The sequence below is a fragment of the Passer montanus genome, unplaced genomic scaffold, assembly GCF_014805655.1.
Source record: "Passer montanus isolate IOZ18808 unplaced genomic scaffold, ASM1480565v1 scaffold5, whole genome shotgun sequence".
Classification (NCBI taxonomy): domain Eukaryota; kingdom Metazoa; phylum Chordata; class Aves; order Passeriformes; family Passeridae; genus Passer; species Passer montanus.
The window spans coordinates 13831378-13847797 of NW_024369929.1; positions in this window are offsets into that span (position 1 = coordinate 13831378).

The window sequence follows — 16420 nt, forward strand, 5'->3', positions numbered from 1 at the left end:
TATTGAGCTGATTTAACTGGGTTTTTTCCCCCCTGTTTTTCCTTTCTTCTGAGCCATCTGGACAGTGACAGGTTTGCAGACTCATAGATCACAATAGTAATTACTCTTAGAAATTAATTTTAAAACTTTCTGGTAAAAGTTTTTTCATTTTTTTTTTGCAAACATTGAGTATGGAATTATTATGATAGGAATGTAGTAAGGTGGTGTTTGGTCCTAGTTTTTGATAATACGGTGTGACAACTCTGGATGGGTTTTAAAAAAATGTGTGTGTGTACATACAGATGTGTAAATGTTAATTTTCACATAAATTCAGGTGGCTTTTTTTTTTCTTTTGTTTTAATGCTGCAGCATAGGGCTGCAAATAACACGAGAAAAAGAAAGTGCAGATGCATTTAAATCCCTCTCTTTCCTGGACACACATGACCATAGCAAACGACAGGTGAGTTACAAGCAGAGAATATTTAGACTCATTGATTTTCATTATTACTTCTTTCTCATTCCATATGTCACATCAAAGCATGGTGGTATTCTGTTTGGAAAGGAGATCAATGCCAGGAGATCGGACTGATCCTTGCTATTCACAAGGAGTTTCCAAATTCAGAGGGTGACATAGGATAAAAGTGACCCTGGATTTGCTGTGACTGTTTTCTTAAGTTTAGCCAGACAGACTGCACAAAGAGAGGGGAAAAAAAAGAAAAGAGAGCATAGATTCTGGCTTTGTACAAAAACTATTCTCTTAATTGAAGCTTATTTAAAAACTTAGATATTCTTTTCAACTACAATGCTGGAAGATTGTCTTGACTTCTCTTTATTATTCTGAATCATTTCAAGTAAAAGTGCACATCTCTCCTCAGTAAACATATTTTATGAATCAATCCATGCAAATAATGCTTTCTTCAATTGTGCACTTCCTAAAATAACATGTTGACATCAAATCATCCTGTTTTGAAGAGTTTGTAGTAATAAATAATAATCAATGCTGCAGACTGAAGGATGCATCAATTATATTTATTTTACCCGCAGCAGAGACTCTCTCGGTTGTATATTTTTCTCCAATAATTTTGCACATTTTATTGTAAAGTGTACTTCAGTCTAATTGGCAATGTGGCTACTGACTGCTGATTGAGACAAAATTACACTTCGCCTGAAACAAAAAATTGAGTTGTATTATGTGAAATCTAAAATACTGCTGTAGTCTTGCAGAATCATTCTAGAATGTGGTTTAGCAGGGACAAAAGAGAATTGAAGAACAGGTAGTATAAAGAAATAGAACTTGATGCAAAAAAAAAAAAGAGAAAATGTTGCTTGAGTTCGAATTCATATCACAAGGGAAGTAAATTTGGGAGATTATCAATTTATCAAAAACCAAGCCTAGTTTTGAGATTTTGAAAGAAATTTAAGTGAAATAGCTTTTTGAAGCAATCCACACTTTAGTGATCAGAGCATTTTTCAAAATCTTTGGTATGAGTACTTTAGAATTAGTGAAAATTTAGGCTATTTAGGATACAATATTTATATATTATCATATAATAATAAACAACAAACAAAACTAGTGTTTCACGGAGTTGTTGGTTCTTGTCAGAATTAAGTATGTATTGAATGTGGTTTTACAGAAAAGAAGGGCTGCAGCTTTAATGGCTGTGTCCTCAATTATGAAGATTTCTGGGGATGTTTTAAGGGGAGAAAAGATCACAGATGTCACCAGAACTGAAAAAAAGAAATTCCCTTTCAGAGAGTATAAAATTCCTCTCTAGGCTCTGTCCTATTTTGAGCCTTTAAGAAGTAGTATTTGAGCCCATGGGGAGAGGCTGCTTGCTAACTTGTAATTTCACATGATTTGAAATGTGGCACCTGCTGGCCTCCTATGTGGGATCACTTAGGAGAAACAGCAACTATCTGTAAGGCTGGGTTGTCTAGCCAGTTATCTTGAGCAAAAAATCCCTTTTCACATTTGTCTTACATAGCATTGCATAGGTAGGGGGTTATTTCAGTATTGGCTGCCAATATGTAGATGCAATTTTGGTAAATCTGTTCTTTACTTTGGGGAAGTCAAAGTTCCCGGAGTACTTTATTCAACTAAAGCAAGTGTTGGAGATAAGTGCCAGATCATAACATTATCTGCTTAGCTCTGTGGAGCAGTGGGCTAAGGTAAGGAGGATGCAAAACAAGTTATCAAATCAGACGAAGGGACCTAATTAAAACATGATTGCTGAGGTCTACGAAAAATACAATTAAGTTGTAAGCTAAAGAAAATGAGGTGGCAAAGTTAATGTATTTGCCATTTATCTCGTGAGATCTCAGTTCAAAGACTCACTTTCAAATCCTACAGGATCAGCTCTTTCAGATCCTACAACAGTCCAATAGATTTAAAATTAGATTGGACTCATGCAAAGATATAATGTGTGAATGTAACAAAGCCACTCTGAAAATAAAAATAGCACGCTGGCTGTCAGTGCTGAACATCCTCCCAGGATGCAGCATTCTGTGTTGCCTCATGTAGGCAGAGTAAAATTGAAACAAGGAGATAAGGAAATCCAGGTGCAAATCACACTTCAAGTTATTCAAGTGAAATTCTGGCATCAGAGCCTAAACTTTCTAACTTTGTGTAAAAGAACTCCAGTTTTCTTGATATATGCCCCCAGTTTAAGTGGCCAAAAGATCAGTGCTGTAGCTGATTTAATTATATTAGTTAGCTTTGCTGTAGCCCTGGTGTATTACCTTATTTCATCAGTATCTTCAAGATTAATTATTTTTTTTTAAAAAAAATTGAAAAAAATGTATTTATTGCTGAACTGCAGGTCAAGAAAGGAGATTGTAGTTTTAGGAGGAAAAGAGTGGGATCTAAATCTCTGAGTCAAAAAAATTCAGGTCTGTCACCATTTTCTATGTGCCAGGACCTTCCTGTACCTGGAGTTCCCAACTGATAAAAATGAGGATGTGATTGAATAATGTTATCTGGATGTTCTGAGCTGGGGACAAAAGTATTTTACTCTGTTTTTGTTTCTCAAGCAATCTTGAACTCAACAATTATTTCAGCCATCTCCTGGCATGTTTCTGTGGCCAGGCTGAGGTTGGTTTGGCTTTATGGCTGGGAAGGCAAAGGGTGACACGCTTGTCACCCACTGAATCATTGTGCCCAACAGCTCACAGCCTGCTGCTCTGAGGCTCTCCATGCTCATGGGGTGGGGAGTAGGTATTTAATTAATGTAAATCACTTTTTCTGTGATTTTCTGTGATTTTTGTCCTGGTGAGAAACTGGGCAGAATGTAAGTCAAGGCAGAAAATATTTCTCTCAAGTGAAGATGGCTCCCCTCTCCCTCTCAAAGATCGGCCCTATTCCAGTTCTTTTATTTTATTCTTCCTATTATTTTTTGACAGTCTGTGTATGGAGATATTTCTTGCCAAGATGAAAGTCACTCTCTCATGCTTGCAGTGCTCTGTCAGTTCTTTTTAAGGAGTTAAGTGCACTGTGAGTTAGTAGGAACAATGAACCTCACTTGTTCTTGCAGCTGTCTGTAAAATCTTACTTAATATTGTTTTGTGGAACAAAATCAGAAGTTTTTGGTTACCTTCCCCAATTTGTTGGCACCATGGCTAGGCACAATATTTAAGGCAATATATCACAAATATGTGAAAATGAAAAAATAATCCCCAGAAACTTTGAAAGCTGAAGAAACCTGAGCCTTCCTACTGTAGTAGCAGAATTGGTTGTAGATTAAAAAAAATATATGTCTGTCAGACCTCATGTGGGGCAGAGGTGAGAGAGCCACAGGCTGTGGTGTGGTGTCCTACTTTCCCACTCCTCCAGCTCATGTTTCAATGGAAAGTAAGATTTGCATTCTTCTGCCCAGCTGCAGTGGGGAATTCATTCCCTACCCCTGTACAAGCTCCATTCCGATGCACTCAAACCTAAAAGGGAAATATTCCTCGTGAGTGACCTTGCACTTTTGCTGCTGTTGCCTAGAGGAGAGTGAGATCAGTGAGCAATGCTGGATGACACACACCACACTCCTGTTCCTCGCTGCCCCTGCACCCCAGTCGCTGCAGATTGTAACACCACATGTCCATAATCAGAGATAAAAATAAATCCAGAACTGGGAGGTGAGTAGGCTCCTTCTGTTGCCTTCAGATAGCCCCACTTTGAGATGCTGAACAAGCAGGGGGAAAGTGCATCAGGCATCTGCAGAGGCTGCTGAAGTTGGGAGATTGGTATTTAAGCTAGGCTGTTGCCTTGGAATTCTAGTGGATATTTGTTATTCCTGCAATTTACTATGCTTGTTGTGCATGAAATAAATTAAAGCACAAAGCACCATGTTATTACAGCTAGAGAGAAAAGCCACGTGTTGAGCTAGAAAAAGCAGTGAGCTACTCAAGGAAGGGCAAGAAGCAAAAGCAGGGGTAGGTTCTGATGTTTCCTTTGAGGAGAGCTCAAGGCAAAGGGGAGATTTTTGTGGCTGTTCCTTGTGGCACAAAATCATCCCTGATTGTTTGCAGAACAGAGGCATGTGAGTGTCAAACAGATACTGTGGATCCACAAAGGTGTCTCCTGACCTGCCTGCCTCCTGGATGTGCATGTCATGACTGTAATTTTGTCATGGTAAAAATGTCAAAAGTCATGAAAACCTAGTGAAAATGAAAGAGGGAAGTCACTGGTAAGTTTTGAAGTAATCAAGTGACCCTTGCAGACCTGGATTGCTCTAATCTAATTTTCTTAAGGTCTTAAGGGGTGACTTATGCACTTTCTGTTTAGGCAGTACCTAACCCTTACCTCTCAGAGCCCTGGTGTGCACTGGGGCCTTTAGGAATCTCTCTGTGCCAGGTTGTGCTGTGTGAAATCCCTGTGTTAGGGTCAGGCTGTCTTGTTCCAGTTAAACTGGTGGCACTGTCACAACGTGCTGATCATAGTGTGCAGCCATATATTCCATAGGTGTACTTCTAAATTGTACCTGTCTTCTAATTGGGGAAGTACAGGCTTGTGGATTGTTGTCTGGTTCATTTTTTAAACAAATCTAGGAGTAATTTTTCACACTCCTCCTCAGCATTTGTTGAGTTTTTTGGTTTTTATTTATCATAAGGTTGTGAATCAGATCAGATGTGGCAAAAGGAAACAATGGGCTGTGACTCTCTGTGTCTGTATCTCCTTGTGAACCAAAATCTCTGTATCTCCTTGTGAACCCAAAAGCTGTCTCGTGTGATGCATCCTGGATCTTCAAACACATCCCTAAAGCTATTAGCCAGGCTGAATTCCTCTTAACTCGTAGTGTATGCTATCTAAACAGGCCATTTTTGTGCTAGCATACATTAAAACCTCCCTTCACCAGCCTTGCCTGAACCAAGCTGGCCGTTTTTCAGGTTCAGATCAGATCCCATCCATCTCCCCTGCCAAGGTGCCCCCGGCTCCATGTTCCTGGTGCCCTGCAGCTCCTGCCGTGCATGAGGGGAGATCAGGTGGCGAGCTGTCAGCGCAGCCCAGCTGCTGCAGCCCCACTCCGGCTCCCAGCTCCCCCATTAGCTGTGCCCTGCAGAGCAGTGGGGTTTGCTGCTCCCAGGAGAGCCCAGAGACAGCGTCCCTGCCAGATCCCAGAGCTCGCAGGGCTGCAGGCTCTGGTGTAACTAATAGGGAAGGCTGGGAGCGATGGGAGATTTGAACGTAGAGACACGGCCCGGGGCCCAAGCCAGTGGTCTGTCACTACTGCTCCTCCTCACGCTGCTCCTGGAAAGATGGAGTGGATTCTGCAGCCCCCAGTGAACAGACCCCCTGTGCTGGAGCTGTGGCTGCAGTGGAGGCAGTGGCAAAAAGGCTGCTAATGATAGAATGTGTGTTAAAGACAAGGGAAGGGGAGAGTAAGCACATGTGGAGAGTGACCTTGAGAACTGGGGATGGGAAGGGACCAAGGGAAGGGACAGCAAACTGCAGAGGACTGCCCAGAAATGTGCAGTGTCTCCTGTGTGTGACAAGAAAAGGACAGCAGAGCTCAAGTGTTCCCAGATCATCCTGTGCTGGAAGGGGTGACATCTATTTAGTTTCCCTGAGGAGGCTCAGCTTTGGAAACACGACCCTGGATAGATTTCAACAAGAGTATTTGTGCACAGCTGGGCAGAGCAGCCTTTGCTCAGTTTGAACCTGTGATAACCATCAATGTGAACATCCTCTGTAGCACTGACCAGTGCAGAACAAGCTAGTTAGAATACTGAGAATAACTCTCTCTTTTGCTTTTGTTTGTAAAACTGTTCCCATCATCTGTTCAAAATGAGTACTGTAAAATGATAAATTGTACTGAAATGATTATCAAGCAGATAGATGAATATTTACAGTTCATACACTGATTGAATATGAATATTCTTCTATCATGAAAGTGTTCTCTGGGACCTGTTTGCCAATTGATTGTACCTCTGTGTCCTCTGGATAAGAAAAAATGATGGGGTTTGGTTAGTGATATTTGTATTTTGAATGTGAGTGTTACATTTCTTCTTAATTTGTCAAAACAGGAAAGAAAAATCTAAGTAACCTTTCACTATAGCTTTTTTTTTTTTTCTGGTAATATAGTTATAGTTTAATTATCTACACATGCATTCAGTGCTTCACTGTATTTACACACAGTTTACTTTGCTCATAATAGTTATGGACTAGTTTAAAACTACTACTCAGTGGAGTTAGTACTGATTAACACTGATGTAACTGAATAGAATCACAATTTTGTCATAGATTTAGTTCAGCAAATTCATTTGGTTTTGAAAACCCTTTCAAGGATCTGCTCATGTGGAGTCATTCCCATCCATCCTTTGAAGTCTGTGTATCCCTACCTCATCCCTCTCTCTCATCTCCCCATTCCTTTCTCACACTTCTGGTAGCTGTAAACTGGTCCCTATGACCAGCTCTGACTCTGTAGGAGTCAAAAATGAGTCAGAAGTTCTGAGTTCTTGCTCTTCTCTCTTCTTGAGTAACCTTTCCCCCTGTAGAAAGTTGATTTCATTGTTGTGTAGGAATCTTCTGTACAAGCAAAAGGATGTCAGCTCTGCATTTTTACACTTTTCCCTAATCCTTAGTCAGTCTGAGTTCCAGATGCAAGTGTGTTCCTCCTGAAGCCCCTAAAAATCACAAACTAAAAAATCCAAAGCAAACAAAAAACCCCTGTCTTTGCTTGGTGTGCTCATCAGTCAGCTGCTTGCATGGATTGCCTCTTCAAACTCTGCATTTTGCTTCCTCTTAATCTTCCCTCATAGGCTTGGGCTCAGTGCTCAAGCTGGGGACAAGCATCTGTGGCATGTGCTTACATTCATAGTGATGCTTTTTCTTGGTGCAAATTTTGCCAGGACAGGTCCCAGGTTTGCAGATCTTCAGTGCAGTGAGTTCTGGGCTACATTTGTCTAATACTTGGATTTGATCCACCGAGAGGCAAGGAGTCTCACCCCTTAAGTAGCAGGACATTACCATCCTTGTGAGCTCAAGACTTTGTAGGATTAGACAGAACCTGCCTAAAGAACCTCTGGTCTGTGACCTGTGGTCTCAGACACCACTGCAATGCACTCCCTGATACCAGTTCAGTGAAAATGCTTGAAGATTATTATATTTTTCTTTCCCCCTGACTAAAGCTCTTCAATTAGGAGGTAAGTCATTTCTGCTGAAATAAATGCTAAATGGCTTGACTTCACATTTTGTAGCTGGTGTGTGTTGATGTCCAGAGGAGACCTATTTCTGTGCAGAATATGTCAGTTTCCCAATAATGATCTGAAAGTCTCCATTTATACAGGAAAATTATTTTACTGCTTTTAAAGGAAGCTGTTGCATTTATGGATTCTGGCAACTTAAATCCACCATTAATGGGAGAGAAGAAGCAATAGTCAGATTAATACACTTTTTCCTCTGTGCATTATGCTGTTTACCTAATCATAAGTTCATGGAGGAAGATAATTCAGGAGAAAATGTATCACATGAATTTTGGATGACAGCCTGACTTCCCATAACTGGCTAACTAACATTAACTCTGAAATTGTATTTCTTGATGGGAAAAGTCTGAGGAAAAAAAAGAGTTCATATGATAAAGGCATTGCTTGTTATGGTCTAACAAACACCTTTCTCCAGATGCTGGCAGGGTAATCACAGGCAGTTGGCAGTAATGGGGCAGGGCTGGAAGGGGCAGCGTGCCCCAGCTCTGTGGCTGCTAATGAGTCACACATCTCCTCATTTCTGCTTCCTGCTAAAAGTGTGAGCAGATCACAGCCACCCCATGGAATTTTGCATGGGATAAACCTTTCCCTGACTTGTCAGACTTGACTTGTGCTCGTATAAACAATAGCTTCAGGACTGGGGTGATGTTTGCAAGAGACATCACTTCCTAGTTGTCCAAGTTTGTGGTATAGCAGTTTTCCTATTTAAAGGAAAATATCTTTCCTTCTTTTCCTCCTTGAAATATCACCTTAATTGTTTCCTAAAGCAACTTAAAATCATGCCATTTAGATCACTGACTGTTATCTTGTGTTAGATATCAGGGAACTGTCTCAGTATATTTTGATTCACTTGATTTTCATTGATACCTACTCAGAAACTTTTAATGCTGTGGCTAAAGAGGAGTGTATAAAGGACTGAAAAGATTTGTAAGGACCCTTCTGACAAACTCAAATGAGAGTGGGTTGCACCCAACACTTTGGTTGTATTGGTTCTCAAAACAAATGGTTGATGAGAAATGATTTCTGTGCACAGGTGATTTCTTCTTGCCTAATAAACCAGGCTTCCCTATGCTTGTGTGTATGTGTGAGTGCAGTGTTGTTTAAACATCATCTAAAATATGATAAGCAGTGAATAAATTAAGAATCTGTTTGTTAAACTATGCATATATTTAAGCACAAAATTAAGTTGCGTATATTTGGTTGAGATTAAATATGGCAATGTTTTTATCAAGTGCACATAGGCTCCTCCATTTCCCCACCCCTGCTCAGTGCAATCTTTCTAATACTGATTTTGTTTTTTTCTTTTTGCCCTTCATTGACATTTCTTTCAGAAAAAAACATGGATACTTGTCCATGCCTCTGCTCCTTGTCATGCACCTTCATTTCTGGGTTCTGTTCAGCTTTTTACCTATAGCCCCAGGCATTGCTGTCTGCTCAATAGTTTCCAACCCCTGTAAAGAAGAAACAAGATGACGTATTACTTTTTAAACATAAACCACACATGACTAAGACCCAATAATTCACTCGCTCCTGCTAGGATGCTGAATGATTAAGTCTGACATCAGTCAGTGCCAGTAGTGTATTTTTGATAAACCATAGTTGTCTGCTGCATATTCCAACATCTGTATTTTTCACACCAGAGGCATCTGTCTTGTTCAAGAAAATGAGAGACATGTAGCACACTGCTCGTGCAAGTAGTAAAACTGATAGAAACTGTACCAGTTATCATTCTCCATAGAGCTCCTTTCCTAAGTGATAGCAAATGACATATTTGGACCACTTTTTATAGAAACCATTTCAGGGGAGATACTTTTGTGACCTACTGTGAAACTTGTAGAGATCCCTCCTCAGATCCAACAGCATCTACAAGTGGCAAAAAATAATTTAAAAAAAATAACCCGAAACAAAGAGCCCAAGAATTAATTAAGCTTGCCATTACTATTTATCATTAGATAAAGATTTTCCTCTTCACACACCAATATATTTAGGTATCTTTAGAAATTTAATCTACTGAAGGAGGTCTCACAAGTCCATTTTCCTTGGAAACTACAAACATGGACTTATTATATGGCATAAATTGTCTATACTTTAAATAAATATGGAAAATAGTAAATTTGACCCTGGTTCTTTATGAATGGTACAGGATGAACTGCAATTATTTATTTCACAAATGAAGCTGAACTACCATTCTTTGTGAAAATGATCATTCTAATCATGCTGATTTTGTTCATGTTTTCTGTCTCCATATCATCAGTCATGGATCACAGATCACTGAAGTTTTATTGGTTTTTGTGTCTGCAAGCACAAAGTTACAATAGTCAGAAGTCAGGTATCTCTTTCTCTCAATATCCTTCCTGTGCACACTAGCGTTATCTTTTTATCAAGCAACCTCCTCTCTATTTCATATTTATTACAAAAAACCCCTCGGTATTTAATATTCCTAATCCATCTTAATTTAAAACAGACTTCCAAGTTTGACCTCCTGGAACAAAGGTGAGAAAGAAGAGGTGCTAATCTGACACTTTCAAGTCGGCAAAACCAGAACCGCAGCAAAAAGAATCAATTTCTTATATTAAAATTAAAAATCATAAAGTCATAATGCTGTGACTTAGCAGTGTTTACCTCTGGCAGTGCATTTGCAGCTGGTATTTAGCAGCGTCAGCACTCTGTGTCTAAAGGAGATTGTGGAAAGCAGGCTTTTCCAGGTTTTACTGGGAAGGAAATGCTTGACTTTGATCACAGTTAAAATGACGGCGTGGTTGGTAGACGAAATACTGCAGATAGTTAGAAAAGGCAACTGCCTTGGAGTGTGTCCTTTAAACTCTAATGGATCAGTTAATTCTCCAGAATATTTACTGGGAGAAGTCCTAAAAGGGTTAAGAAGCTGATATAGGAAAGGCTAAAAATGATAGACTGGAAGAAAAAGAGGTAGTAAAAATTGAAGGATATAAAAAAGCAGAGGAATGTGGCTGGGGAATAATAAAATAAGAGAGAGAAGTTAAACCAGTGACCCTTGTCGGCAGTGAAAAGCGGGAGATTAGAAAATGTTTCATGCTAATTTCCATGGAGATTTCTTTAATTTATCGAAAATTACTTTCTTCTGCTTTGATTTGTCCAAGTGCCTGCCCCCTCGCAGCTTTTTCGGGGTGGTCCTACCCGTCACGCCATGCTGAATATGGGCCTCGTTTGCCCCCACACTGGGCCAAAGCGTCGTGAGATTACTGAAGCGTCTCTGACGTCTCTATCAGCCTGTGCCACCACAATGCCCTATTCCCTTTTTTTCCCTTTCTCTCCCGCTCTCGCCTCTCCCCTCCATAGCAGAGTCTTAGGATTCCTGTCACATGATGGCTTCATCGGGGGCCCCTTGCTGAAGCGTTTTCACTTTCCTCCTGATCCGTTCAGCTTGGTTCTCTCTGCTGCCTGGCATATCAAAGGAGATTTGTGGGTCATTGAGCCATGGACGCAGAATATAAAGTTATCAGCCCTGCCTGGCAGCATCAAAACAACCAATCCGCCCCCACCCCAGCCATCATTTACCATCTTCATCCTTCGAGTGGCAGGAAATTGTTAGTCTCTCTTACAAATGTATATTGAAGGCATTTAATTTCTAAAGGATAATCAGGATGTAGAGGTACCAGCTAAAAGACCTTAAATATTACATCTCCTAATAGGGCACTTCAGATTATAGCATGATGTAGTAAGATGAAGAAGCTGCTTATAATTCCAATTTTAAAGACACAGGCTAATACTAATGACAAACTGGTATTTTTGCAGAATAATAAAGTAATTTGCCTAACATTTCCAACCTTGTCACAGATAATAAATGGATATATTTGATTACAAGCATTCTGGGCCAGTGGAAATTGATATCACTTCTTCAGTCTAGCCTAGCTGAGGATTTGATCCAGACTATTTATTTGGGGATTGAAAGAAAGATTCATTACAATAATGTTTCTAAATGTGGCCATTACCATCATTTGAATCATCCCTGTCCAGCTCCTTTCTGAGCACTGGGACTATTTAGCTCTCAAGATCCTGGTAGAAACGCCAAGATTCAGTGTGGATTGCATTGAGTATTCAAAAGGATACAGGGAAAGGTGGCACCCAGTACCTGCAAGGGGTGAGGAATTCAGTACAGCAGCTGGGTTACAAATACCTGTCTTGTAATGGCCATTGTAGCTCAGTTAGATTCTTTTGATGTGGTTTGGAACTCTTGTGGGGGCTCTGAGCACCTTTTAAAATGAATCCTCGTTAGGCTCTTAAAATCAGTCTTTAAACCATGGCCTTAAATGTCTCCCTCAGCTCCCTCTGGACAGTGAAGTTGCATATTAAAGATGTTATTTGAGTGCCAGGCTCGGGGCTCTGCCTGCAAGGGGACTCACCTGATCCATGGCTGCACTGGGGGTACCGAGCTCTGGGGCAGCAGAGACAGCTCTGGCTGCCTGAGGCACCCACTGCACACCTCTGTAAGGTCCTAGGGAAAGAATCCTCAGGGAGGGTGGGTAATGGATGGTGCCACAAACATTGGAGGCAAAGTCAGTGTGGTACCAGGAGCTCGTGTTGGATGGCGAACAAATTCTGACAAACTACAGACGCTGTGACCCTTCTAACCATGGCTTTGTATGTGCTTGACAGGCAGCAATATGGGCATTTCTCCCCAGATCCCAGAGCAGGGAAATGTACCTAAAAACCTTGTCCAAACCCAAGAAACCTGTGCTGAATTCAGTGCTGCTGTGGTGTATCACCAAGTATTTTAAATAGTCAGCACATCTCTTAAATCTGTTCACTGTTTGTGTCTTCTTCTTTGATGCAGCAAAGTCTCCTAATATATAACTCTGCATACTTCCTATATTAAAAAATGGGGTTTTTTTGCTTTTTAAAATATATATCAACATCCCTGTTCCTGAGTAAAATGTGTCTTTATTGGCTTTCTTATTTCTGTGTAGCTTGGGCATTTAATGTATTCATTCTTCCTTTTCTGGCCATCAATGTCTCTGTTTCTTCTCGTACTTAAATCTAGGCTACATAAATGATTTTAAATTCCCTCATGATCAAACATGATCATGCAGAGCTTGAAGTCAGAGAGAATGTTAAGTGTTCTCTAATTAATTGCATAAATGTGGAATGCAAAAATTAAGTGTTCTCTGGTAATTTCTGTGTGCAGTAGGCTTCCTCAATGTGTGCTATATTATAATACCTCACATGTGCTTGGGGTACTGCCTATTAACAATTCATATGACACTCATTTTGCAAGGGTGGTCATGGTTGTATTTTCCTTTAGTGATTCTAAAGTTTTCTAGTGCATGAATAGAGGAATATCTAGAACACAATTTTGTTATGCCTGCCGTGTATATGTTTAACCTTTTTCCTTTAGTTCTGTGTGCAAGCACACGTAGAAATGTGTACCTATGTGTACTGTATCATGTTCATATATGATTGAGAAAGCACCATAGCTATGTAAATGTTGTTTCTATGTTATTTAATTAATTAATTCCAAATATAAGTGACATACTTTTTTAGAACAGTTTACAACCGGGCACACCTTTCTCTTTCAAAACTGATCAATTACAGCAACTGCTCTGTTTGATTTTTAAGAGGCAAACCTTTCTAGTATGTGCCATTTTGTTACTTGTGTTAGAAAGGAATGCTTTAATCCCCTTAGAAGTTAACCTTAAAAAGGAAACATCTACCTTATTGTGGTATTGACCTTGTTCTGGTAAATTGCCATGTTTTGCTTTACCTACATGGGGCTATCAGTGCGAGATGTTTACATCAAGGATAAGGTTAAATGTTTATTTTTTGAGGTCACTTACTCCAGTTCTTTCTATGTATATCTCTGAGAAAAAGAGAGCAATCAGCCTGACTGACAAAGCAACCTGCACGAGCTGTACCAAATCCATCAATTCTTTTGTGCAAAACTTACCCTCACTTTGATATCCTTGTCTGGGCAGCGCTCAAAATGCAAAGCAAGTGGTGGTTAAATCCAGTAAGGTTTTTACAGAAGCTTATGAAAACTTCTATTTTGCATGGTGTCCACATGTGAGAGTTTAATCTACCCAGGTTGGTCTTAAATCTTCATCCATTTTAGAGTTTTTATTAATTTTAGAGTTTTCAGACATTTTAGTCTCCTGAAGGTGTCAGGCATGGGGTTTTTTTTTAAACTGAAATTGTTAGAAGTATTGGCTTTACACTATTTTCTGTTTGATTTGGACAACCAGTTCATATTCTTTCTGGAAACTAAGACAAATTGATTTGGGTTGTTTTTTTCTTAATTAATTAATTAATTAATTTTTTTTTGGTGAAAATTTTGTGTCTGAAAACAGTGAAAGAGATTTACAATTGCTTTGGTTCCTCCAGAAGAACCCAGAATTTCGTACTTTCTATATCAGATTCAGTGCAGACTTAAAAATGAAACAGAGAATAAATGTTTAGGGCTCTTTTTATCTTAACAATTTGTTGCTCTTGAAATGAAATTTTATATGCAGAGTATGCTAAAGGAATTTTTTTAGGAAGATATTTCAGTATTTACCATGGAGAGGAAATTAGACTAGATGAGTTTGTATTGAAATTCAATTTTCTAAAACAGTGAATGTTCAGATTTCAATTTTCATATGACCACTGTGCACAAATAGAGAAAATCCCAGATTTTTTTCAGTGCTTCTCATTACAGAAGGCTTAATATACACCTGAATAATTTGTGGTAAACTTTATAGGAAACCAAAAAGACACAACTAGAAGTCAAAAAGCCTGTTCGCACCAATCAATCTGTATTTCCTCCAGATAAATTGTAGATCTTTCTGTAGTATCCAGTAGTCTTTATTTTTTCCCAGAACACAAAACCAAACTGTAAGACCAAGAATTCTGAATTCAGTTAAGGGCAGCTTAACATAGTAACAGGAAACTATTTTCATATACATTATTTTTACTGAATTAAATATTTCTTATTCGTATATTCCAGATTATAATACTTACATGGTGTGGCTGACTTACCTTAATGAAAAAGGAAAGCATTTATGAAAATGTAAAATTTCATACCCATCTTCACTCTACCTCACCCATTTTGATCAGTTCTAATTATTTTGATGATATGGCCCCAATAAAGATCATAGAGTAGTGCAGTCAGCATTTGATGAACCTGTAACTTTAATGAAATGTAGTACTGTATTATCCCTACAGCTAAGCTGAAATCTCCTAGGAAAATATTGTTCGCTGATTTTATTCTCTGAAATACGATCTAAAAAAACCCAAAGCACTGCAAGTGGTGTATAAAGACTCCTGCAGCATACCTATGGCAGCCTCTCTTCCCCTGCATGTATTGTGGGCTAACACAAACACAATTAAATGAAGTATTTCCTTCCTTTGGGATCTTAGGATAGCAGCAGTTAATAATCAAGCACTGCATTTCATTACAGTTTTGGGTCTGAGGCTGCAGGACTTAGATATGGAGAATATCAAATGGAATAGCCAGGAGAAATAGTCAGCAGAACTGATTACCTAGAGGAGTGCCTCCGTGTGTTTTATGCATAATCATTTCACCAATTATTCCTAATTTAGTTGATGAGTTGACTTTATTTTTTTTTTTCCTTCTGAAAACAGAGCATTAAGTTTTGTTCTGTACTCCTGCTTATATATGTTCCACTTCCAGGTGGAGATGTTTGCTATGGAGGTGAATATTATCTCCCTGTCCCTTGTTCTCTGGGACTTGTGTGAGTGTGAAATGATGTTTGCTATGGAGATGAACATTATCTCCCTGTCCCTTGTTCTCTGGGACTTGTGTGAGTGTGAAATGGGGGGGAGAAGGGATGTGGGGCTTCCTGACCCCCCCAAGGCACTGCTTCCTAAGGATGTGGCTGATCCTGGCTTGGGAAGGCAGGGGAGATTCAGGGAAGCAGCTGCTGGTGCTCCATTTAACTTGTGTGGTGGAGTTGGAAGGGTTGAGGCAGCGCAAGGATTTCAGTGATAACCAAAGAATCTGTTTGCTGGAGAGGAAAAAAAAGTTGTCACCTCATGGCCTGGAGAGGAGAAAGGGCTCTCATCTCAGAGTTTCTCTGCAAGGAGCCTGTTTTTACTGGAGTTGTATCAAAGGGAAGTAGGACATCATGGTGGTGGGCATGGATATTCTGCTCATAAACCAAACCCAGCCAAAAACCTGATGTCTGATTTTCAATTTCATACAAACTACTTCTGTGAAAGTCAAGAAGTCAAAGTTTAGAGCATCGAAAATACCATATCTGCAAGAGGTTGGATTCTCAAATAAGTGGCAGCTTTTCCTGCCACACTGATGTGGCCAGATCTGTCCCATGGCAAGGAGTACATGTTCATATCTTGTCCCTGTCACTGCAGCATCATCCAGGGAGGCACAGCTGGGAGGACAATCAGTTTTGGGCTCATAAACCCAACCCAGCTAAAAACCTGATGTCTGGTGTTTGATTTTCAATTCCATACAAACTACTTCTGTGAAAGTCAAGAAGTCAAAGTTTAGAGCATCCTTAAGTGGGCTTTCCTGGGTTTGTTTTATTTAACTACATCAAAAACACTGGAAAATAAATTTATCTGCTTATTTGCCAGAAAGTCAATTAGGCCGAATATAGTATTGGATTTGGCCAAGGCATTCTTAATTAAAAAAAAAAACAAACAAAAAACGTCCTTAAGTGGGCTTTCCTGTTTGTTTTATTTAACTACATCAAAAACAGTGGAAAATAAATTTATCTGCTTATTTGCCAGAAAGTCAGTTAGACCAAATATAGTACTG